Source organism: Diadema setosum, chromosome 8 (genome assembly GCF_964275005.1).
Source record: "Diadema setosum chromosome 8, eeDiaSeto1, whole genome shotgun sequence".
Classification (NCBI taxonomy): domain Eukaryota; kingdom Metazoa; phylum Echinodermata; class Echinoidea; order Diadematoida; family Diadematidae; genus Diadema; species Diadema setosum.
Genome location: NC_092692.1, coordinates 26,933,506 through 26,958,706, shown reverse-complemented (window position 1 = coordinate 26,958,706; position 25,201 = coordinate 26,933,506). Strand labels below are relative to the sequence as shown.

General features: G+C 38.5%; 1 pseudogene; it reads right to left on the bottom strand.

Moving 5' to 3' along the window:
* Nucleotides 1-22,515: 22,515 nt before the first annotated feature.
* Nucleotides 22,516-24,317, bottom strand: LOC140231558 (uncharacterized; annotated as a pseudogene).
* Between the last annotated feature and the right edge of the window lie 884 nt (nucleotides 24,318-25,201).

The window sequence follows — 25,201 nt, the reverse complement described above, 5'->3', positions numbered from 1 at the left end:
TCCTAGCAACGGCGGCGGCCATCTTAGAAATATGCAAATAAGACCGCGCGCAACCTTTTTTTTTTTTCGCTGGCGACACCGGATTCGGAAAATACAGGTTCTGACGATCTTCGAACATATCGTAGAATTTTGTTTTAGGGGGGGGGGGGGGTGCACGGAGACCCTTTCTGGCTGCTAGACTATACTGATTAAACGTCGCACATTCGTGTAAACACGGGGGGGGGGGGCAGAATACATTGTATTTGCTTAGAAATTGATGAAAGCATATTATTTTGTTACTACTTAAAAACCGATGGCGAAATTTTGAAATAACTTACCAGTGAATTTCATTTGTTATCTGATCTTGAAAATCAGGAGATGTGGGAATTTACTATCTTTCATGACTTAAAGGTCGTATATCCTCTTTGCAAAGGTCAAGAAATTTTGCATGGTTGAAGAGTATTGCCCCCAAACATCGTGTTTGAAATCTTACAGTAATACACCTGAGAGGTAAAAAAAAACCAAAACAAACAAAGAAAAACCAACCCATGTTACTTGAGAATATGCTTCCTTTTGTACCAAGAATAATGGTTGGAGTTTGTTCGGGATCCGAATGAATTTACTTAAAAAGTATCATATTCATTTCCCCTCCAACATTGAAAAGTTTCCAATTTTATTACAATGCGATCTTCTATCTAACTATCTATCTTTCTGATATCTATCTATCTATCTGTCTATCCATCTATCTATCTATCTATCTATCTATCTACAAATCTATCTATCCAGGTATAGCTAGCTAGTTATCTATCTACAGTGTATCTATATCTTCTATCGATCTAGCTAGCTAGTTATCATCTATCTATCTATCTACCGTATATATTTATCCATCTATCTAGTTAGCTATCTATCTATCTATCTATCTATCTATCTATCTAGCCATCTAACCATCTTACCATCTAACTATCTGTCTATGTTCTATCCATCTATCTATCTTTCTATCTATCTGTCTGTGCATTTGTCTTCCCGTCTCAATTTCTATGCTTTATCTCCCCTCTCCCCCCCCCCCATCTTCTGAGATTATAAGACGAAGGAAGTTGTTGCCTTTAATCATAACCACTGAGTATGTGCAAGTAAAGTAAATGATTGCATGTGCATCGGGAAAATCCCACGTCCTGCGATAATAACTGTGATAGAAGGAATGTACCGCCAGGGAGGTGAACTTTGGCCTATGGACTGAAATGTTCGGTTTAGCCGCTGTCTAACGGGGGGGGGGGGACTTCAGTATGTCTAACAATGTTCACTGACATAGCAACGCATCTAACTCATTACATAACGCATTGAATTATCTTATCTTCTCATTCTGGATGCCACCCCCCCCCCCCCCCCCCCCGTTATGGCCTACGTAAGGAAATTAATTTGCAATGTTTAAAGCCAATAGATCTGTAATACAGGCCTGAAATAACTACGGTGTACAAGTCGTTGGACTCGATTTCTGTACTATCGAATCTACATTCTTTCATGGTATTGCTACGCTATTCTGTTTGGTTCAAATTTCTTTCAAATGTGTCTTATAAGGAATGGAGTGACAACAATTCCTCGAATTGCGACGACACTCGTTAATAACACCATTTTTAGCGATCAGGATAAAAGTTAGAAAATACATGAAGGTTGAAGAAGGTGACAAAATAGTCATAGATTCTACAGAAGTTAATCAAGTACGATAATATTTAACTTATGAACTGCTTTTTAAACACGGAAGTTCCTTTTTCATCATTGCAGTTAGGGTGTGAATATTAGAATAACAAATCATAACGTATGCTAGTTCTGTATCTCGGCAATGATGTCGTTCTCTTTCGATCCTGCGTAGTAGTTCCATCAACAGTTCCATCATGATTCGACATCATCTAAATCTTGGAATAAGGATGCCACTGGCTAAAATAAATATCTCTAAAGACAAAAGGGAAAATGTCTCAACTCGCACCGAGTCACACGCATAACTTCCCGTTAATACATAATCATTATGCAGAACTGGAAAATGATCGACAAAAAGAATCCAATTAACAGTCTTGTGATTAGATCAATATCATAGTCAGACGCTGGATTTCTTTTTACAAATACCAAATGAAAAGAAAAGAAAAATAAATGTACAGAAATGTCAACAAGGCAAGTGTTTGTACGGCGCCATCTGTTAATCAATAACTTGTGCTTGGCTGACTCGTGGCGTGTGTAGGTACACACAATCACCTGTTAGAATACGTATATTATGTTACTCGCCTGTTCAAATCTCCGAATAAAAAGCTGCATGCGCACAGCCATATCGTGTTCTGATGCACCAACTAGGTCATCAAATTACCATTAACATCCCAACAGTTCCGCCTAACACCAGTCTCAAAGAGCATCGAATGATAAGGCCCTTGTAAAAGATAATAAAAACAGAATAAAAACAAAAACTATACATGCCCGGCTGAACACTAAACTAGATTCGTTTGCTGCTCTCCCAACCTGTAATAATTCATGGCTCGATCAATCTGTCTTTCCCTGCTAGATTCTAAGCTATAGCTTTTTGCCAATCATGAAAAGATGTCGCAAACACTGCCTCTATCCATGGAGCTACTAACAGAGTAGCTCCATGCTCTATCTTAACCTTTTGAATATGAGTCGATCCCTCTCTCCCACATCAGTGATGAAACGATGTTTAAAGGTCTACATCAACAGAAGTAAAAGTTCTCAAAGTTGTATATGATGGAGTTTCACTTAAAGGGGGCTGAAAAAAAAAAGCAGTACAAAAAGGTGTAAAGAAAACACGATCCCAGCTGGACTACAGCCCACAACAATGCCATTCTTCCCGCCCATTCATCGCTGAGAACAGACGGGCCAGAGTTCACCTGCTCCCCCATTGTGGGGGCATCTCAAGTATTTGTGTCAATGTGTACATTGCCCGCTCGAGGATAAATGCCGAATATCGTTCGCTTGTGTACTACCTGCACCATTACCGCTCGCCTCGGCTTCTCAAGGCTTCTAGCTGGCGTGCTAAACATGCCGAAGTACATACAATCGCAGACGACAGAAACCATAAATACGTCTGGTCCAGTTCTGGAAGCTCTAGCTGGTATCTTGACAAAGTTTGTACGATTTCGACGTTGATTATCACAACCACTTCAGGCTGCGACAACATCATCAATCCCCTTGGTGGATGAGTTCTGCACCGGCGGCAAGCTAGGGCGGCTCCCCGCATACAGGGACCGAGATCGGACCGCCAAGACCACGTCGCAGGGTCACATTTTTTTGTGGGTTACATGCATCTTATTCCATCGCTCAACTCCTAGGACTTATATGGCGAGCTTGCTGTCTGTTGTTCTGGATAACATACGTTAATGGTACACATAACAGTTTGTAACTTTGTGACAACCGTACAGACAGGAAGAGGTCAAGAGATCATTAGGAATGTGGACAAGCTGTTAATGATACCAAGGAGGTGTGTGATAACTCCTTGATGCTAAACATTCCACGTTACATTTGGATTTGAGCTCCTGTTTTATCGACAGCATTAAAATAACTTACTGGAGTGCTGTCCTGAGTGCTATGAAGTTTTACCCTGAAGCGATGACTCATATTATCACGATTTATATGGACTGCCTGGACAAGCAATAGTATCGAATATCCTCGGGGAATGTGCATACCAGTCAATTAACTTATCCCTTCCGAAGTATTGATATAATTTATTTCTGTCTATCTATCCATCTATCTGTTGTTCACCTTCTTTCCAGAGGACTGCCTGGTGTGATATTTTTTTTTCTCCTCTCGCGAACCCTTGGCAAAGTTACTTCGCGAAAAAAAAAATGGAGGAGACATTGTGTGGTGATGGCGGCGGCCAGAAAGTCCCTGCTGGAGAATTGTGATAATCTCGAACAGGTTGCAAACTACTGCGAAGACAACTACTGTCAGGTGAGTGACAGAAATATAACAGACGAGTATATGTATACCCGATCTCTCCCTCTCTCTATCTCCCTCTCTTTATTTAGCTTCCCGATCTGTCATTCATGAGAGCGATCACCGAGTCTGTCAATATAAAACAAGACATTAGTGCAACCCACTTGTGTATACAGTGCAGCACACATCACAAGATATTGTGTTTTGATGTATGGGTTTACTTTATTTGGTTTGGTTTTCCTTTTGTTTTTGTTCTGTTTTGTTCTCTTCTTATGGCAGCAACTGACTTGTACTGTGATATTGACGACGTGTCAGACAGGCAAAAAAGAATGGCTCTAACTTGCGGTTCGGATTTGATAGTTTTGATTACCTTTGATATACTTTCGCATTGAACTTTATAGAAATTCGTCTTTGCACGACGTTCTGTCATCGTATTGGAAAAAAAAAAGCACTGCCAGAATATATTCTATTCTATTCCCCCAGCTTCTTGAATGATTTCCAACTGACTCTGTTTATCCCCTCCCCCTATACTCGCCTCCTCCCCAAAAGAAATTAAAACATTATCATTTTTCTTGTTTTTTATAAGAGCTCTGATAAGCCGCTTTTATCTTCGTTATAGGTTGCAAAGCCCTTTGAAAAAAAAAATATATAGGAAGGAGAAGAAGCATATTGACAAATCTCAGAAAATCTTGCTGGAACTTCCACCTCCAAAGTCGAACTGTGTGTTGATAACGAAAGATATCCCTTGAGTAGGGATATGTTATTATGTTACTTTTTAAATGAGTGATTTAATATACGCAATGCTCTGTGATAATCTGATCTAAGAGATGAGCAAACTGAAGCGAAATGTGTCAGTTACATTACTGACGAGAGTCTGATGAAGCTCAGCACGGTGGGAATTCCTTACCCCGAAAATGTTCCAACATCCACAGGGCAGCGAAATTAAAAGAACCTCACTTTCTCCATTATTATAATTATGATGTACGCGTCGAAAAAAAAAAAAAAGTAGCGCATTCTATATTTCCGCCTCTCTCTTTTTTCGGGATAGGGGAGGGGAGGCGTTAAATATGCGGATTTTTTTTTTTTTCATATATTCCCTTGTTCGGGGTAGTCTATGGAACAAAAATTGCTGTCCCTTGCATAATGGGGACCTGAATGCATATGAAAAAAATGAAACAAAATCATATCAGATCTTTTATTATCATTATTATTAAATTCGTAGATATAAATCTGATCAAATCATATATAACTATAAATAAATATACATATATATATATATATATATATATATATATATATATATAATCTTATATACATATATCATATATATGTGTGTGTGTATTATATATAGTGTGTATATACTGTATATGTAGGCCTATAATACAGCTAAAGTATTGAAAGTTCTAAAGACATTGAAATGATCACCATAAGGAAACGAAAAGTGTATGAGATTCTCTTGCTTTGATTCGAACTACACATTATTTTTTTCAAATCTGATGCTGAGAGCATGATGCATAATTGTGATTTATGATTTATACTGTTTATGAACTTTGGCCCAGCAGTCATGGCCATATAAGATGCAGCAACTCTGTTTGCCTTCATTTGTGTTCTGTATCTGCCGATTTGTCTGTCTGTCTGACTGTGTGTGTGTGCATGTGTGTGTGTGTGTATGTGCACCCCTGAAAGTACATTTGTACCATATATCTTCTGATTACAATGGATGTGAAAATGTTTCATATCATTCAGAATTTTCTTTTCCCTGCGAGTTCACATAGAGCTGATGTCACACACGCACCCATAAAAAAGAAGTTCTTGCGGTCCAAAGTTTTCGCTGCCCTTATAGTTTAGAGTTATCCCACCCTTGATTATTTGCTTATTCTATGAGTTCACAATCATTAGCTTATCGCGTGGCTTGCATATTATATTGATTTATGCTGTAAACCTTTTCCTTTGCAGTGTATAGATTAGCCAAACTTAAAGGGGCATGAAGCCATATATATATATTATATATATATATATATATATATATATATATATATATATATATATATATATATATATGTGTGTGTGTGTGTGTGTGTGTGTGTGTGTGTGTGTGTGTGTGTGTGTGTGTGGATTGAGTAAATGTAGCAATATTTGTAGATGACATCAGAGAAGTTTCGAGGAAAATTGGACAGTCTGTAAAAAAAAAAATGTATGAATTGTTAAAGCTCATAGGTGCCGCCACCGCTGGATGAGAAGACTACGATAGTTCATGACGTCACTGCAGAACAACATAAAGTAAATCTACAGAGAATGCAACAAAATTTTATTTTTGTAATGGAAGGTACACTTTCCCCTACCTGTTATACAGACGTTATCACTCCTGCTTTCTGAAAGAGGTGTTTAGTGCTCTTTCGTTTAAAAAATGAAATATATTGAATTGTCTTTTTTTTTTACATTGTTGTCCATACTAATTGTTATAACCTTCTCATCCAGCAATGGCGACACCGAAACTTTGGAAACTCCGGTGACTTTTAAACGGCGTCGTCCGATTTTCCTCAAATTTCACTGATGTGTTTTACTAATATTTGCTGCTCTCCCTCAATCCGCATAACCCTATAATATAAAAGATAATTGGATTTCATTCTCCTTTAACAAAATACTCAGTGGACGGAGAAACATTATCCGGGTAAAAGGCCTGCGAGTATCTTATTTCAGAAACACTTGTAACACTTCAGAAACACTTAAGAAACGCTGAATTGTAAATCGTGCTTTCGTTATCAATCACCACCACCAAGAAAGAAAAAGAAATGTTCGTATATCTGTCTGTCTTGATACAGGTATCTTGGATTGATAAGAGTATGTGATGTCGAATGAAATAACTCTTATGACCTGTAACTGATATAAGCAAACATGTTTTAGATCGCTGTTGTTAGCTCTCGCCAAACAAAGTTAGAAATGTTATCCTTCAGATGCACATAAGTTATTTATTGATAGACGAGAGAACTTGATGAAATAGCACAAACATAGCCGTACTATACTTGTTCAGTGTCTCTCTTTTTTTTTTGGGGGGGGGGGCGGCTACGTTTATAGAACTCTGTAGTCAATGAAAACAAGTTTAGCGCCTTCGATGTACATAATTATCATTGGCTCGTGCTGGAAGTACACCTGACGAGTTTCTCGTGATTCCGAGGTTTTCCCGAAGGTTCGTTGATCCATGAGTGAAATAACTTTCGTTATTCCGAAGGTTCCGAAGGTTCGTTAACCCAAAAATTCGTTGGTCCGATAATTAGAAAAAAATCACAGTTCGTTATTCTTAAGATTCGTACTGTGTTTTTCCCCTAAACTTCTTCTTCTTCTTTCTTCCTTTTTTTTTTCATTTTCGGATTAACGAATAATGTAATTTTCAGATGAACAAACCTTCGGATTAACGAACCTTCATTTCATTTTCAGGTCAACCGACGAATCTACGGAATACCGAACATCACCACGCATTCAAGTCATGAATTTTGACAGAAAACGCATCATGGCACACTTCATGGTAGCTGGGTAGTCAGACGTTTAAGGTGTGCTGTTGTCTTGTCGATAGCCATGATTATTGAAATAAACTTGACTTTGAAGGGATCACATTCAGACCTTAATTCGGGAGGGTTTGTATCGGTGTTATATTCAAACGTACTAAGTCTCTTTAACAAATTATGGAAAAGTCTTCGGTAATCTTTCGGGTAATCTTGCTGAGAAGTAGACATCCCTGAGGTAACACCCATCCAGCGTCAATATGTTATGTAGTGAAACGCCGTGGATATGATCAATAACTTCTTGTCGCTTCTTCCGGGTAATATCAACGGACAAGAGGAATCAAGAATTATCGATTGATAACCCTGTTCCAAAGTCGACACTTTTTCTTTTCTTTTTTAAATTCAGTCATTCTCATTGTTGGGTTTTTGTATAGAGTTCAAGAGGAGATTTTTTAATGGCTTTACTCACTTAATACAATGTACATGTATAATGAACGGCGTAGCCAGGATTTGATCTTAGGGGGGCGGTTAGTCTGCAAGGGAGCGAAGCGACTGAGCCCGAGCGAGCGGAGCGAGCGAGGGGGGGGGGGGGGGAGGGTGTGGGAGGGGGTGTCCCCCTCCCACGGTAAGAACTTTTTGCATTTTGATGTTGCAAATGGTGCGATTTGATGCATGTTTTTGCGCGTGTTATCGAATTGAAACAGTCCCACTTGTTTAAGGTACCAATATATTTTCATGTCGATTATCATTGAACAATTTGGCTATTATTGTATCATTTAAATAAATGTCTTGTATTAATTCTTACACTGAATATCATGAACGCGAGTGAACCCGAGCGAGCGGAGCGAGCGAGGGGGGGGGGGGGGGAGGGTGTGGGAGGGGGTGTCCACCTCCCACGGTGAGAACTTTTTGCATTTTGATGTTGTAAATGGTGCAATTTGATGCAGGCTTTTGCCCACTTGTTTAAGGTAGCAGTATTATATTTTGATATAGATTATTATTGAACACTTTACCTATAAAAATAATGGTATGATTTAAATACACTTCTTGTTTTAATTCTTTTCACTGAATATCATGAACGCGACTGAACCCGAGCGAGCGGAGCGAGCGAGAGGGAGGGGAGGGTGTTGGAGGGGGTGTCTCCCTCCCACGGTGAGATCTTTTTGCATTTTGATGTTGCAAATGGTGCAAATTGATGCATGTTTTTACATGTTTTAACGAGTTGAAACAGTCCCATGCACTTGTTTAAGGTTGCAGTATATTCTAGTGTAGATTATTATTGCACAATTTGCCAATAATGTATATAAAATGGTATCATTGAAATAAACTTTTTGTATTAATTCTTACTCTTAATATCATTAACGCGACTGAGCCCGAGCGAGCGGAGCGAGCGAGGGGGAAGGGGAGGGTGTGGGAGGGGGTGTCCCCCCTCCCACGGTGAGAACTTTTTGCATTTTGATGTTGCAAATGGTGCAATTTGATGCATGTTTTTGCTTGTTTTTGCGTGTTTTATAGACTTGAAACAGTCCCACTTGTTTAATGTAGCAATATATTTTCATGTCGATTATTATTGAACATTATGGCTATAAAATGGTATTATTTAAATAAACGTCTTGTATTAATCCTTACACTGAATATCATGAACGCTGTCTGTTCAGCAATCAAACAGAAAAAGCATGCACACGAGGGGCATTTTCCCTCCCAAACGAAGATGATTTTGCATTTTCAGACCTTAAATTCAGCGATCTGGTGCAAATTTTTGGTGCAATACTTTTTCATCGAAGTGTTAAAATCACGGAATTTAGCTCTTATTCCGATTGTGCATCATCTGTGTGTATAATTATGTACAAAGTCTAGTGAGGAAGAGCTTAGGGGAAGGGGGATTCCCCCTCCCGCTCGGCGGAGCTTTTGTGTTTTAAGAATTGAAATAAAGCGATCTAGAGCACACTTTTTGTGGAAAATTCGGAAATTGTCATTCCCAAAAATGTACTAGGTGTAAAGTGGGTAACAAGCAATGGAATGGTGGCAAGATACCTCTCCCATATTCAAGGGAGCCTTTTTTTTCAGTTTTAAGCTTTTAGAACTGAAATTCAACAATCTGGCGTACACTTTTGTTGGAATATCTGGAAATTTTTCAATCAGAAGAGAAGTGTAGCAAGTCTGTGGAAGTAGATTCTATATAATTTTCTGATTGCAGTTAAACGTTTTGGTGCACACATTTTGTGTCATATTTGGAAAAATGTTTATGTTCAAAGTGTAGCCACAGTCTACATGCACGGGGGGGGGGGGAGGGGGGGGGAGGGGGGGAGGGGGGGAGGGGGGAGGGGGGGGAGGGGGGAGGGGGGGAGGGGGGAGGGGGGAGGGGGAGCGAGCAGGAACAAGGTGTGGGTGAGTGTTATCTCCACCCTTCCCGTACGATGGAGCTTTTGCCTTTTTTAAGGTTGAAATTGAGATATCTCGTATACGCATATTTGATGGAATATATGAGAAATCATTCAGAAAAAAAAAATTATGTGGGGGGTCTTAGGGAGGAAAGGGTCGATAAAAAGGGGAAATTCCCCTTGTACATGAGGGAACATTGAGTTTTCGGAATATAAGTGATAAGTCATGTGCACTCTGAATTTTTCATAATTTTTTGTAAATCTAAAAAGTGTACTAAGGCTAGGGAAAGAGGCACAGAGAGGGAGGGTCTGGGAGGGGGTATCCCCCTCCCAAGCACGAGAGATTTTGCATATTTTGAACTGAAATTCAACGATCTGGTGCACACTTTGAGTGAAATATTAAAAAAATTATGATCTTATTTGATGAAAGGTTGAAAAGGAGACCCGTTTCATGTGCATGCATACAGTATACACGCATTTTTTTTTCCGCCTCGCAAATCCCCGGTCCAAATCTTAGGGGGGGGGGGGGCGATCGCCCCCATCGCCCCTCCCCCCCCCCCCCCCCCCGGCTACGCCAGTGTGTATAATGTATGTCTGCGGCGAGCTCCGACACACCAAATCAGTTCAATGTTCAAGGGTCATCTCATTTAGATCACTGTTAAACACACACACGCACACACACATGTGACCCGAATGTATGCAATGTAAGCCTTACATTGACTGAACCCTTTCCCCTCCCCGTTAGTGTCATAATTAAAATGAATTAGAAATGCTCTGAACAAATCGAAACAAGAGGATGTTGAAATCAAACCTAAAATATTATGCCTATATAAGTTGATGATTATGATTGGTTTCGATAACACTGTGTGGACGTGATTTGTAGAAGCCAGACACGAAGATGTGTTTATCATGATATATCAAGCTTGAGCAAGAACAGAACTTACAGTATACCGAATATCCTCAGCCAGATATGCAGTTTTACACAGACGATGTACATGCATGCGTGACACTCACCAAAACAAAAAAGCAAAAAAAAAAAACAAACAAACAAACAAACAAAAAACAAACAAACAAACGCGAACTATTTTGTTGGCGTATGGTCGCATTGTGTGTTTTTTTTTTCTGTATTTAATTGTCCGCTAAGTGTTCTGTGTATAATAGTCGTGACTCATTAGAATATTAAACCAGACTTTTTATCAGCCTATCTCTACATTACACGTAATTGATACGCATCACGGCTTGTACTGTGATTCAGTCGAATACAGTGTTGTTATATAGCGCCTTTGTTTACCCACCTGTTAGTGCAAAGTTGTTGGGGTTTTTTTTTTTCTATTTTCTATCATAGTAATGACAAACAGCTCTTCCAATCTCACTTTAATCTTGATTCTATCACGTCGCCTATGCTTCTATAATCTGTCCGATATTGTGTTATTCATATGAATTAATCACCTCACACAATTTTAAGAGGATAAAGGGGCCCTCATGTTTTCCCATACATTGTTAAGAAACACACATGTCACAACTACTGCAAGTATAGCCATCCAGACAAGAATAATATGATATTACGCTTGTGACATGTACACATTATGCATATTACATGTCCTCGTAACATTCACGTTATAATAATTGGTCGTTGAGAACTATCCTTCAGTATAAATGTGGGATGATTATCAAGTAAATTATGATTAGATAGGTTTTAGAAATGATTGTAATGAAATTGATTAGAAGATATTTTGCCTTTAGCAGTCACTCTCACTATTTAAACACCTGAAGACATTTAAGCTCCAACTGGAAAGTGACAAAAAGGGGGTCGGATTCGTTCTTCTACAAATTTTGTAATAATAAAAAAAAAATGCCTCCACGGTTTCTCTTTACATAAGTACCCAGATGAAACCTGCTCATCTATATTTTCTAATAGTATTATGATTTTTTTTTCACTGTTGATTTATCGTGATTTGCTAATGAGCATTGAGCTGTATGCTTTGAAATCTCATAATAAGGTTGATAAAGAGAATGATAATAACCATGATAAACGATGACATTAGAGATAATAGTTATGATATAGTAAAAACATGACGAAGATCGATAATGTAAATAATCATTTATTTTCATGAATTATGTCAATTATGATGATAATGACGTGAAAATTGTTTCCAATCATTTGTACGTCGGTACCATATTGATAGCTAGACACGGGTAAAGATATAAATAAAGACATTGGAGAAAATGTTTGTGAAATCAACAGAGAGAACCATACGAGTGATAGTGAGTAAATCTCATATTGGTGTAATGCCTGTTGATATGGGGAAAGTGTTGTTCTAATTTTCTCTGAATCCTCCGGATCGTCCAGTTGCTATTTGGGCTAATCGTTGCATGACATAATATGTTGTGAATAAGTTGTGCGATGAAAAAAAAAAAAAAAACAGTTTCCATAACATAAGATGCATACGCATGGGATGGGAGCGACAATTTGAAGAGCATCCATGCAAATGTACACTACGATAAACAACATGGACCTGTGCAAATTTCCTCATTCAAGTACTACTGAAATAGTTTAATTTTAATACATTTTCTTGTTCCTTCTTCCGTCAACTATTGAATATAATATATGAGTGTATAATATATGAGTATAAATTATGTTAATATGAGTGTACCCGTGTGTTAGTATTAGTGTAAGTATGTGTTTATATGTATTCATGCGTGAGATACATAATGCTGAATGTCGATGTATCAAAAAATTCAACGAGATGAATGATCTATAAATAACTAGTCTCATTTTTGTCGATGTATTTCGGGACTTACTTATTATCTTGGTCGCTGTGTACAGTGTCGCTGCTTTTTCTCATTCTTTTTTATTTCCCGTGCATTTTGTTTTGATTAATGTCCTTTTTCAGTCACCTGACAAGCGAGGGGCACTGGAGTCGACCAAGAACTTCACCACACAGTCCCTGGCCAGCGTTGCGTACCAGGTGAACACTCTGGCCACTACCCTGCTTCAGATGCTGGACTGCACTGCGGCACGAGTTGGCGATATGGAGTCCGCCCTCAACGGTATTAATCTGGTAAGAAGCAGATAACATTTTGACATGCATTGTTGAGTAGCTTGCTGTACTGACGTAATCTTTACCTAAACCTCCAGATTTTAACTTTTGGGGAGATAATTAGAAACAACTTGTGAAATGTCAAAGAGCAAACAATTCTAAGAGGAATTAAAAGTTTATCTGATGAAGATCGGTTTGAAATGGCTGAGATATCCAAAAACAAAGTAAAACAAATTGGTCCTAATAAAAGATGGTTCCCATCTTTCTTTTTAGGACCTCATTGTTTTTGGATATCTAAACCATTTCAAAACTATTTTTTCATCAGTTAAACTTTGCATTCCTCTAAGAATTGATTCTATGCTCTTTTGTATTTTTTCACAAGAGGTTTCTCATTATCTCACGAAAAAGTTGGAAACCTGAAGTCCCATCTCAACCAAAACTGTACCATCTCTTTAACTTTAGGATTTCACCGTTGCTAATAAAGCTGAAATTTTAGTACACTGTATTAGTGGTAGTGATAGCAGAAGAAGTAGGACCCTATTATCGATAATAATAGATGGTAGATGTCGTGGAAGAAATGATAGGTGTTTTAGAAGAAACAGTGTGATGAGAGCATAAGTTGTTGTTGTACACCACATCCGTGTTGTACAATAAGTGAGGGTTTTTTGTTTTGTTTTGGTTTTTTTTTTTTTGGGGGGGGGGAGGGCGGGGAGGGAGGAAGGTAGTCAAACGTCCTGCAAGTTATAAAATACAAATAATCTCATTTGAAGAAGTAGCAGTATGGTGATTGAAAAAGTTGAAGTAGTGATTCCGACGGCAAGATTAATGCTACTATGCCATTTATAATGTTAGAAAACACAGAACACGAGAAAGACCTCAACATTTTTGGTACTCAGATTGGGACAAAATAAAATAGTTTGACTCGTCATTGTAGCATAAGTATGGTGTGACTCGGAAACATGAACTCGAACATCGTCTGCTAACCACAATCAATTCATCCGCAGACAATCGACATTCGCAACGAGCGGATCGGTCGGCAGACGTTCCGGAGCTCGCTGCAGACGCCGAAAAACGGCACGCGCACGCAGAAGGTAGCCAAGCCTGAGTCGCCTTCGTCGACGCACAAGAAGACGGGCTACGTGTCGCTGCCCATCGACTACTCGAGCCTGGACGACGTCGGGCACGGCATCAAGTTTGGGCTGGGAAACGCGTCACCCAGGACCTCTAGGTCGGGATCGCTGCGGAGTATCTCCAGTACCGGAAGTCCGCACGGTAGCGTTAGGAAGCAGAGGGTACGTTCAGACGTAGGGTATGATATGTATGGAAAGCAACCGGCGATTCGATTCCGATTCAAAATACGCAGGTTTACCAATGTACAACATGTAGACTGAAATGCATTCATGTTTAACAAGGGTTGTCTGTGACCACTGGAAACGTTTCCATAGTCTTTTCGATATAACAACAACCAATGCCATTACGACTCCAAATATTGAAATGTACATTCTCATGAACCACGACCACAATTAGCACGGACGTGTCGTATTCTTAAGGACAGGGTAGCCGACAGGAGCAAGTGTGATAAAAGAAAATGTAGAATGTTATACTGCTGCACATTTTTATTCCTTGTGAGTCTAAAAAAGGCCTTGAAAACAAGTAAATGCATTATGTAGGAATATCGTTTTAAATGGTGAAAGAAACAATAGGGACAAATTCACTGCTAGTGTCTCAGTAATAAATTATTGTAGTATATAAATAAGACATTCATTTTAAATGATTTCGAGCAGGTCGCGAAAAAAAAAAATCGGCTTCTAGACCTAGGATTTTCCCAGCTTTCAGGATTCCACATCGTCAAGAATGTATGGATAGCTATGTAATGTATGATTTTCAACTTTAATGAGCACAAAAAGATGAGAAAAAAAGTTGCAGAGATACCATCCACTGCGATGAAATTAATGTGAGTGATATGGACTGTCATCGATATGATCAAAGAAAATAAGAAAATGGAGAAATAGCTATGAAAACCGGTTGACAGATACGTCAGAGCGGTTTTGCTCCGTTCTGTAAAGCTTGTATGTGTGTGTGTGTGTGTGTGTGTGTGTGTGTTTGTCTGTTTAAAATTGGGATTCTTATCTTTGGTTCTTATCCTTCCAGTCGTCCTCTCGTGCGTCCATAGTACCCGTGTCGTCGCCCACAAGCCCAAACGCTGGATCACCTTTGCAACACAGGCCCTCAGCAAAAAGAAGCGTGTATCTATCCGTGTATGATAACACGCCGCCGGGTTCTCTCACACCTTCTCCGATATCGTCACCAGCAGGATCGCCTCTTGCGACTGCTCAGCCTCCTCCGCCTGCTCCACCGCCGCCGCCACCGCCAGCACCAACGACCCCAGCGCAGCAACCACAGTCAAGTGGTGTCAAATCACCAGAGCAAGATCGAGAATCCGACCAAGCTAGAATGCCGGTGGGCGCTGATTCGGAGTTGTATGCCAATCTTCCTCCACCGCCACCACCTCTGGATTTGAAGGTTGATGCAGGATCAATCAAAGGAGATCGCTCGGCGCTTGATCGGCCGGCATCATTGATGATAACACCGCCTTCCCCGCTGGCTCCCAGTTCATCATCCTCGTCCCCGGCGCCGCCTCCTAGTGACGACAAGGTAATGCACGTACCCGGAAGTGCACACGACTTGTCTTCACCATCTCCTCCCCCGCCTACAACAAAGACACCCTCGTCTGCTCCAAGCAAACCACATAGAAGGAATATAAGTCGTCGTACCAGCCGATCCCTGCGTCCAACGAGGAGGCCCCCACCTCCGCCTACAACGGCCCCTCCACCTCCACCACAGTCATCATCACCCGCACCACCATTCAGTGGTGTCCCGGAGCCCCCACCACTTCCCAGTGGTGTCTCCGGGGCCCCTCCACCTCCCAGTAGTGTCCCCGTACCCCCGCCGCCTCCAAGTGGTGCCCCCGGGGCCCCACCACCTCCCTACGGTACCCCCGGGCCTCCTCCTCCTCCAGCTGCTGCTCCTGGAGCTCCACCGCCACCTCCACCACCTCCGCCTGTAGGTGGGCAATCTACCAAGGCTACGACAACTGCAAGTAGTGCGCCCCGCCAAAGAACACCACAGGCAAAGCCAAAGGCCACAAACCCCGGTATCGGATTCGCGGAACAACTGCGGCAACGCTTGGCTAGGATGCAAGAATCTGCAGAGAACACTGTAGGCGACCAGTCGGCAGGGGATGGAGCAGACAAGCAGACCAATAATAATAACATACCACTAACATCACCTTCATCAAAGGGTAATGTTCAAGGTCAGTTTTACCTCTCAATTACTCAAAGAAAAAACAAAACCACAAACAATTGATTATCTGACGAGGTTACGGATGGGCAAATGTCATTTCCCCATTCTTTCTTTCCGCATTGGAAAGCATCTTGCCGGTCGTCACACCAAATAGGCAAATGCTAGTTGTTACCTAACTTAATCTTAGCGTCAGCGTTTTGCTACCTCGGAGGGCTCTAGGTGCAGTAATTACCCCGTCATTACAAGGTTCATATACATCTACACATCAGTCCAAGAGTGGCACAGTGGATACAACATTGGGTCCAAGATTGTGTACCCTGGTACAATTTGAACTCTAAAAGATCTCGTGTTTCAAGAGTCTGGAGCTACATCCGCACTAAAAACAAATGGATAAAGACAAATCAATTTCCCATCCATGAATCCCTATACGGACACAACATCATAACAGTAGATGATTTAACTAGAGTGGAAAGGTGATCGAACCTGTACCTGTGAGAGAATGGAAAGATTATCGTACTTAGCTTTATCTTATGATGGGATTTCGTTCTTCTGTAATTGAGTGAGACATTATTACACAAAGTGAGGGGTACACTCAAAGTGTGAACATCAATCTGCATTCAATCCGTCTCCCTTCCGTTTTATGTTTATCACGCTTGCGCAGACGGTAGTTCAGCTGTCCTCAGAGCGGCGGCCGAGGAGGTAAAGAGAGAGGCAACCTCGGCTCCACGTGGCAGTATCACGAACGCACCGAAAAATCACGATTGGGCACCGAAGGAATACATGTACACAGGTTCGTAGGAAGAAGAAGCACTTACGTGTACAGGGTACTAGCATTTCGGCATTCAACATGTAATTGTCTTCTTTTCGCTGAGAAACCGTTATCTGCATTACTGTTGCAATATGCATAGCAAACTGAGTATGTTGTCTATACCCTGTAGTGCAGGTATCGTGACTTACATCTTATTTGCAGACAAAAGAAAATTAATCTGTACTGGAGTGACATCTCTTGTTGACATTTCGTTTTTAATTTCCTTTCCATCTCCATTGGAAGTACAAGGGTGGTATTGGTATTGATACGAAACTATGATAGGGTGTGGGTTGGAACAAACATTAACTTACAACATTCTTTGTTACGTCACACTACCTGCATATCCTATATCCATACCCATCCATCACACGCACACACAAAGATGTCTTAATTGACTCGCACTAATAAAGTAAGTGGTGTCCTATCGTTAAAGGTGATAAGCAAAATGTTATGTTGTCCTTTCATTCAATAATGCTTGACAGGAAAGAAAATTACCATTTTTGTGGAGGCTGCTGGCTGTTTATCTTAGATCCCATCTGATATGCACAAAAGTCGCGTTAGAAGCTGCACATAACTCGTAAAAAATGAAAGAACAAAACACGCTGACTTCTACAGATTTGTATGTTCTCTATATCAATACTACTGTCACAATTCCAAATTAGAGTAATTTATTTTAGACGTTAATGCTGGTGACTTCGATTAGGTAAACAGTCTGCATGATTGAGGACGATAAACTCTCCAAAGACTATATTTGAGTACAGTGCATTCCCGTTATAACGAACACGTTTTCCGAAATGTCGGATACAACGAAGTAAAATTCAGAACCCCAAATTAGCATTTAGATATCTTTACACACTTTTATTTTTTCGGATATAACAAAAGAAAACTGCCGGTCCCGAGGATTTCGTTATAACGGGAGTCACCTGTATAATGAATTAACTGTTTTTCCTCATTTCTCCACACTCAGCGACTGCCATCTACGACTACACAGCTCAACAACCAGACGAGATGACGTTCTGCGAAGATGACGTCATCTACGTGACGAAAGACTTTCAAGACGGCTGGCTGCTGGGTGTACGCAATGGTGTCACCGCGATGATCCCGGGGAATTACGTCAAACAGAAGACCGTGTACATCTAAATAGCGTCCTCACATTTGACGAAATCTACGAAATTCGACAAAGAACCGTACTGTACATTCGAAAAATTTTGTAAATTAAGTGACATTGCCCGCAATCACGTGAATGTACTAGGCACATTTACATGTCATTGCCTTACAAGTCTCCCATGGAATTGCACAAAATATTTCCCCTGAAATTTATTTGTGGAAATGAAATTTTTAAAAATAGCATGTTCTTCTTTTTTCCAGTCATAATGATGTAAAGATGATGGAGTGTTTTATATATCCTATGCTTTTCTATACATTCAATCGATTTTTTTTTCTTTTTGTAATGAATCTTTCAATCTTATTTTTGACTTTATCATGTTTTAGTTGAGTTATCTTGAAGATGACGTGGGGATTCCGTTTTGTAAGGCCGTTAATGCACCAACAAACATGAATACGTGCAAATTACAAAGCCTTCTGAAGTTGTCTTCAGTATTCACGCAGATTTCTCTTTTTTTTTTCAAAATGCCTTACATGTTTCCAGATTGAACTGATGAGATGGGGAAAATGTAAAATTGGCCCATGATTCTTTCTGAAGGCAATTTGGCTTCAACAATATCAGCTACTTAATGAACTTTCTTTCAATTTCGTGCATACAGACACAATAGAAAGTGAAAAAGAATATTGATGAAGTTAAGTTCAGGCAGTCTAATTTCAAGGTCACGAATTTAGGAGTTTTCTTTCTACGCAATAATTCGTAAGTATATTTTCAATAGACAGAAGTGTCAATGAAATTTTGGCATGGACTAGTTTCTGTGGACACTTTATAATCTCATGTGAGGTTGGAACAAATGTATAATAAAATAATGTCTTTATTGCACTTGCCAATTCTATGGTGGATTATATACACCTTGTATGTACTCCGACCTTAAAATCTTCAGTGAATAGAGTATGTAGCAAAATTCACATGCAGAAAGAGTTGATATACATGCGAAATGCAATTGATGGTCAAAGAAATTTGCAGCTATGATAAATTTTCTCACATCTTCCTGCAACCGATAATTGGAAGATTCCTATAAGTGCCAAGAAATATACATCAGATAATCCTTCCAGATTGATTTGAGAAGTCATTGCTCAAGATTTGCCTGAGAGTTTTACACCTTCGTATTAGCTGTCTTCTACTTATTGTATCATGCCGTATTTTACTCAGTATTGCAGTGCGTGCAATATTTGACGTTATAATTGTGTATACACGAGAAGGTTAAATTTTTAACTTCAAATTATGAATGTGTCAGGAACGTTTTTGTGGAGGCGCAGCGACGTAAAACTTAACGAATGTAGTTGCAAACCAAGGCAACTTTTGTGACACTGTACAAACTTGTGCTGCCAAATTATTATAGTATGCGATTCCGACTGGTCGAGTTGGTCGTTTTCACGTCGACGGTTTGTAGCTGACTTTCATGCTTCAGAGCTGTGGAATGTCTGAAAACGTCACATTTAATAGCCGGTCACACTGGCAAAAGATTGAGATCTTAAAGATCGCGATATTTTGCCAGTGTGACCGCAGGTATACTAGTAGTTACATGCAATGTATGTAATACATTATATTGTATTGTGGAACATTTTTTTTTTTCATTATTCTTCGTCCGTAGTGAAAGCCGCTCCACTATATTCAACTTTATACATTGATAGTACATGTACATTGAAATGTACAAAGCTATGATAGATTTACACAATACTTTACATTATACTAAAATGGTACGTATACTACATGTACAATTTTAGTGCCCACTCGCGGATTTCTAACCTCATTGTACCAATACATATTATCCGTCTGTGGCCATTTCGTGGAAGCTCTACAACTCATATAGGGAACAGCTAATGAATTTTCGTAACACCTATTTATTAGATGTATAGATTTTTTTCGCACTGCAACATTTTGTATAATTTACCGAAATGATTTTGCAATCGTATAAACTCCTTATTGGCTTGTAAATGCTGTATTTTTCTTTAATGCGCATGGACATTTTACTTGATGCGCATACGTGAAGTGTATTGTCATGATGACTTGCTAATACAGTAGATAGCTGACCTATCGAAGAAAACTTCAGTAACGTAGGATAAATTATGTTTTTTGCATTGTAGTTGTTATAGTCTTCTCTTTTTCCATGACAAACATTATGGTTGTGCTGTTGTACCTTCGAGTACCAAGGTATTCCGTGAATATGGACAATATTACTGGTAATATGAACCACTGTTTTTGTGGGGGATTTTTTAGTAGTAGTAAATTAGGACAAGGAAACGTTCAAATCCCCCTGTTTGACATGGCATTGGTTGAAACTGTGTTTCGTATAGTTAAAAAAAGAAAAGCTTTCCGTTATGAACAAATTTGGATACAATGTTGCTATAATCTTTTAACTACCTGTCTCCTCCCCCTCCTCTATTCTTTATCCTCCTTCTCTATTCTCTATTTTTTTTTTTAATTGATGCTTGAATTAGAGCTATGACATCCCATCCATGCACTGAATTGTTTTGATGACCAGAATCATGTAAATTATCATTGCTCAAATGTCGAAAACCAAAGAAAATGAATGTTCTGTTTTGACAATAAAGGCCTTACACCGAATCATGTGAAAATCATGTAAATATAGTGAATTTCTAACAGAGTTTAATGTGAATATGACTATTGATGCTATTTATTCATTTATTTTTTAATTTAGGATTATGTTGTCGTTCCCCAATTCTTTCAATGAATCTAAGTAACTAAAATATTTTTTTCAAAAATGCGCCTTTCTGCGCTGCCTTTGGATTTATTGAGTTTACTGCAGCTAATATATTGCGGTGACATCGCCATTTTTTAATCATTCAATGCAAACATCTCTCCATGCTAAGCATTTTTACTACGGGAATGTGCAACGAGGACTCTAAAGTGTATTATTTTACACAGGTCTAGACGTCTCGAAAAGAAAGCGCAGATGAGCGTTTGAATCGCCCCCTCTGCGATGAAATTGACAATTACAGTCATAATTCAATTCAGAGGTTGGATACAGGAAATGTATTTATTATAAGGTATCCCATCCCTTTCCCCTATCCTTTGGCAGTGGATAGCGGGGGATATGTGCACACTGTTGCGGTTTTTTTTTTTGTGTGTGTGTGTTTTGTTTTTTGTTGGCTGTGGTTGGTTTAGATTTTTTGTTTGGCGTTTGCTTGTTTCTTTTTTTATTTCATCATCATCTTCTTCTGGGGGTATATATTTTTTTTTTAAAGGAAACTTGTCATGTTCATTGGTTTTCCATTCTGGGATACATTATGTTCACAATATAACTTGCCTAAAGCCTCTGCGCTCAGTCGTCACGTAGACACCATTCCCCACCCCGCGCACTTCCAGTGGAGGGGATGGTGATAATGATGATGATAAAACTAAACAAATTGTATATAATATGTGATATATATAATGAGAGACGGTCAAGGATACGCAGAGGTGAAGGGACGGGACTACTTTTGCTAGAACGAAATCCATGCATATGATATACATCCGAAACTACTAGTAGTTTATCAATGCATATTGTATTTTCTTGATTGTCCAGTGGTCTTGTGATAATGATACCCAGCAAATTTATCCAGATTACCAGGAAAGCAAAAATTCTGAAAGGGCAGTCTGTGCACCCGGAGAACTGCGCACTAGCCGGAACCGAAATCCCCTGCATCAATAATGAACCTGTAGGTATGGTCACCATAACTATAGTATTCAAATTATATTCTCATGCTGTCCAATAAACCTTAATTGGAAGGCTCGTGAACTCTGTCGAGAAATATTTTGCACTTTGGACGTAACAGAGCGACTCTCGGTATTGAATTGCGTGGGCCGACGCTTCTTGATTTTTTTTTTTTTTTTATGTGTTTTATTGGAGTAAAAAACAAATCAATACATACATGAACATGTATATAAGAACAATCATCGGGAAAAAGAGAAATACAATAAAAAAAGGGAAAAAAGGAAAAAAAGAGGCAGCACTACCCATGTAATAGCAAATAGTTCTAGATGTGCTTTAAAAGCAGTCACTTTGTCTCATACAAGATATTATCTATGTATAACAAATATGATACGATTCTTAAAGAAAATTGGAAGTAGATAACACAAAAATAACATAGATTATAAATTTGTGTTACGTACAATTGATACGAGGAAATAATTATAAAATGCCAAAAGAACCGTTAATCAACACCCACAGGAGGGCACGGGACTGATTTCTATGCATTTTATCACAGAACTGAACAATTATATTCAAGACATAATTAATTCTGGTACATTTGGATATAACTGAAAAAAAACAACAACAACAAAAACAAACAAACATATCACTTGAAAGGAATCTCGGCCCATACACCCCCACGCGTGGTGTCCCTTGGTACATCAATTCAAACAAATAACAAATTGAACAACGTAACGATTATCATTATACATGTATTCAAAAAACAAATCTCCATTTCTGGAAATGTATAGGGAGCTTATTATTTTTCTTTGCGATACAAAATTCAAGTTCTTTATTGGTCATAATAAGGCATTTATATCCTTCGAAGCTTAGTGGTTTATTTTGAAATTTACATACATATATATAGTATTTAAGTAAAAGAAACAGATACGTAATAAATTTATCATGTTCAAAACCAAACATTTTTTCAAAAGTTGAAACATTTAGCGGTTTATGAGTTTTCTGAATAATGATGTTTATAGTTTCATTCCAGATGGGTTTAACAAGAGGACATTCAACAAAAAGATGTACATAGGTTTCAGGGTCAGTGTTACAAAATGAACAGTTTGGGGAGTCCTTTCTTTTAATTTTATACAGAAAATCATTCAAGGCAATGGCTCTATGAAATAACAAAATAAAAAGAACGCATTCGAGTACTTATTGTGCATTTAAAGTTATTCATATGAGTCTTTTTCCAATCAACTCCATCATGTTCATGGAGGGCATTCCAAAATGAAATTTGTCGTTCTGGAGTACATGATTCTAACATAATATTATATGCATATTTCGGAATTTTGGAAGTTTTCAAGAGCTTGCTTTTAGCGTCGTCAAATATATTGTCAGGGGTTAAGTCGGAAGTGACTAGCCAATCATCTGGTATATTTCTCAATAGGAAATTGTATTTACGCCTGTCTTTTTTACTAATATCATAATCAAGAATAAGTTCTTCAAATAATTTGTAACCGGGGTGAGGAGGATTAAGTAAATCACTAATATATACAATTCCTTTGTCTAACCACTCTTCATACAAAAAATACTGCTTAGACTTAGAGGAGATATGTTTATTAAACCATATGCACTGACAAGAACCAAGTGCAGAGTAAATTGTATTAAACTCGTTTTTAACAAAATTTTCTCTAAATATGTACCATGTTTGAAGAGATTCAGCTAATTGAGTTGATCTCAATTTGCTTAAGACACTTGTCGGAGCATGTGATTTCCATAATATATCTTTTATAGTAGAAAAATTATTTAAACTTGACAATTCAATTGACTTCCACATGCTTTGAAAGTTGTCATCAAGAAACATTTTGACCCATGATATTTTTTGAGCAACTGAGTATGTGTATGGATCAATCATTTTCAAACCTGCTAAAGAATAGTCATTACACACCAGTTGTCTTTTGACCCTATCACTGCCACCATTCCACACAAATTTGTACAGTGTTGTATTCAGCTGTTTAACAAATTTCTTAGGAATTCTAATACACAGCACTGAAAAAAAAATAAAGAATTTGTGGCAGCAATAGGGTCTTTATGACACAGATCTTCCCAACCAGAGATAAATTTCTTGCGCGCCAACAATTTAAGGTATTTTCAATGGATTTAAGTTTTATTTTATGGTTAAGTTCATATAACTGGTCTAGATTTAAAGAAAAGTGAATGCCTAAAGTTTTAAAAGTAGACTTATTCCACTTAAGTCCTTTCTCGGAAAATGGAAATCTTTGAGAACCTTTCATAGAGCCAATCCATATTGCTTCGGATTTAGAAATATTAAGTTTACAGCAAGAGCACTCAGAAAATGAAGCAATAGTGTCAAATAATGCTCTAAAGGAGTTATCTGAGCCATCAATAAAACAAGTAGAGTCATCTGCTAACAAAGATATTTTCAGTTCGTTTTCTAAAACTGGGATACCTTTGATATTGGGGTTCTGTCGAATAGCAAGAGCCATAGATTCAATAACTAACAAAAATAAGTATGGGGATATGGGACACCCTTGGAAAATACCTCTTTCCATATCAATTGGTTTGGTCAAATATCCATAGTTTGAAACATAACTTTTTCTATCTGAATAAAAAACCTTTATCCAGTCAATGAAATCATCGCTGAAATTAAATTTTCTAAGTACATGAAAAAGGAAATTATGGGAAACACTGTCAAAGGCTTTTTGGATATCAAGGAGAAGGATTCCACCAGGGATTTGATTTAATTCTGTATATTCAATTACATCGATAATTAGTCGGATATTATTTCCAATATGCCTTCCTTTCAAAAAACCAGATTGGTCTGGGTGAATCAAGTCTGAAAGACATTTTTTGAGGCGGTTTGCTAAAGTTTTGGCTAAGATTTTATAATCTACTGTTAAGAGAGATATTGGTCTGTAATTTTTCAAATAAGAGACATCTCTGTCTTTTTTTGGTATCAAGGTAATAACACCATTTCTTTGTGAGCTAGACATTCGTCCATTTTGTAAAGAGAAATTAAATGAGTTGACAAGCATATCAGAAATATCTTTCCAAAACACAATATAAAATTCTATTGGTAATCCATCTAAACCTGGTGACTTATTGTGTTTCATTGAAATAATTGTATCAAATAATTCCTTTTTAGAGATGGGTTTATCAAGTAAGACCTTATCGGCGTGACTCAGCTGGGGGAATTCAATGGAATCTAAGAAATGTTCTATTTTATTACTCTCCTGATTACACTGTTTTTGTACAGGGTTTGATAAAATGAATTGATTTGTTCTATTATAGTGTGTTGATTAACAATTATATCATCATCATCATTCTTTATTTTAAAAATACTTTTTTTCTCTCCACTTCTTTTTTCTAAGTTACAAAAATATTTGGAGCTTTTTTCCCCATCTTCAGCCCATCGTAGTCGTGAACGGACAATCAA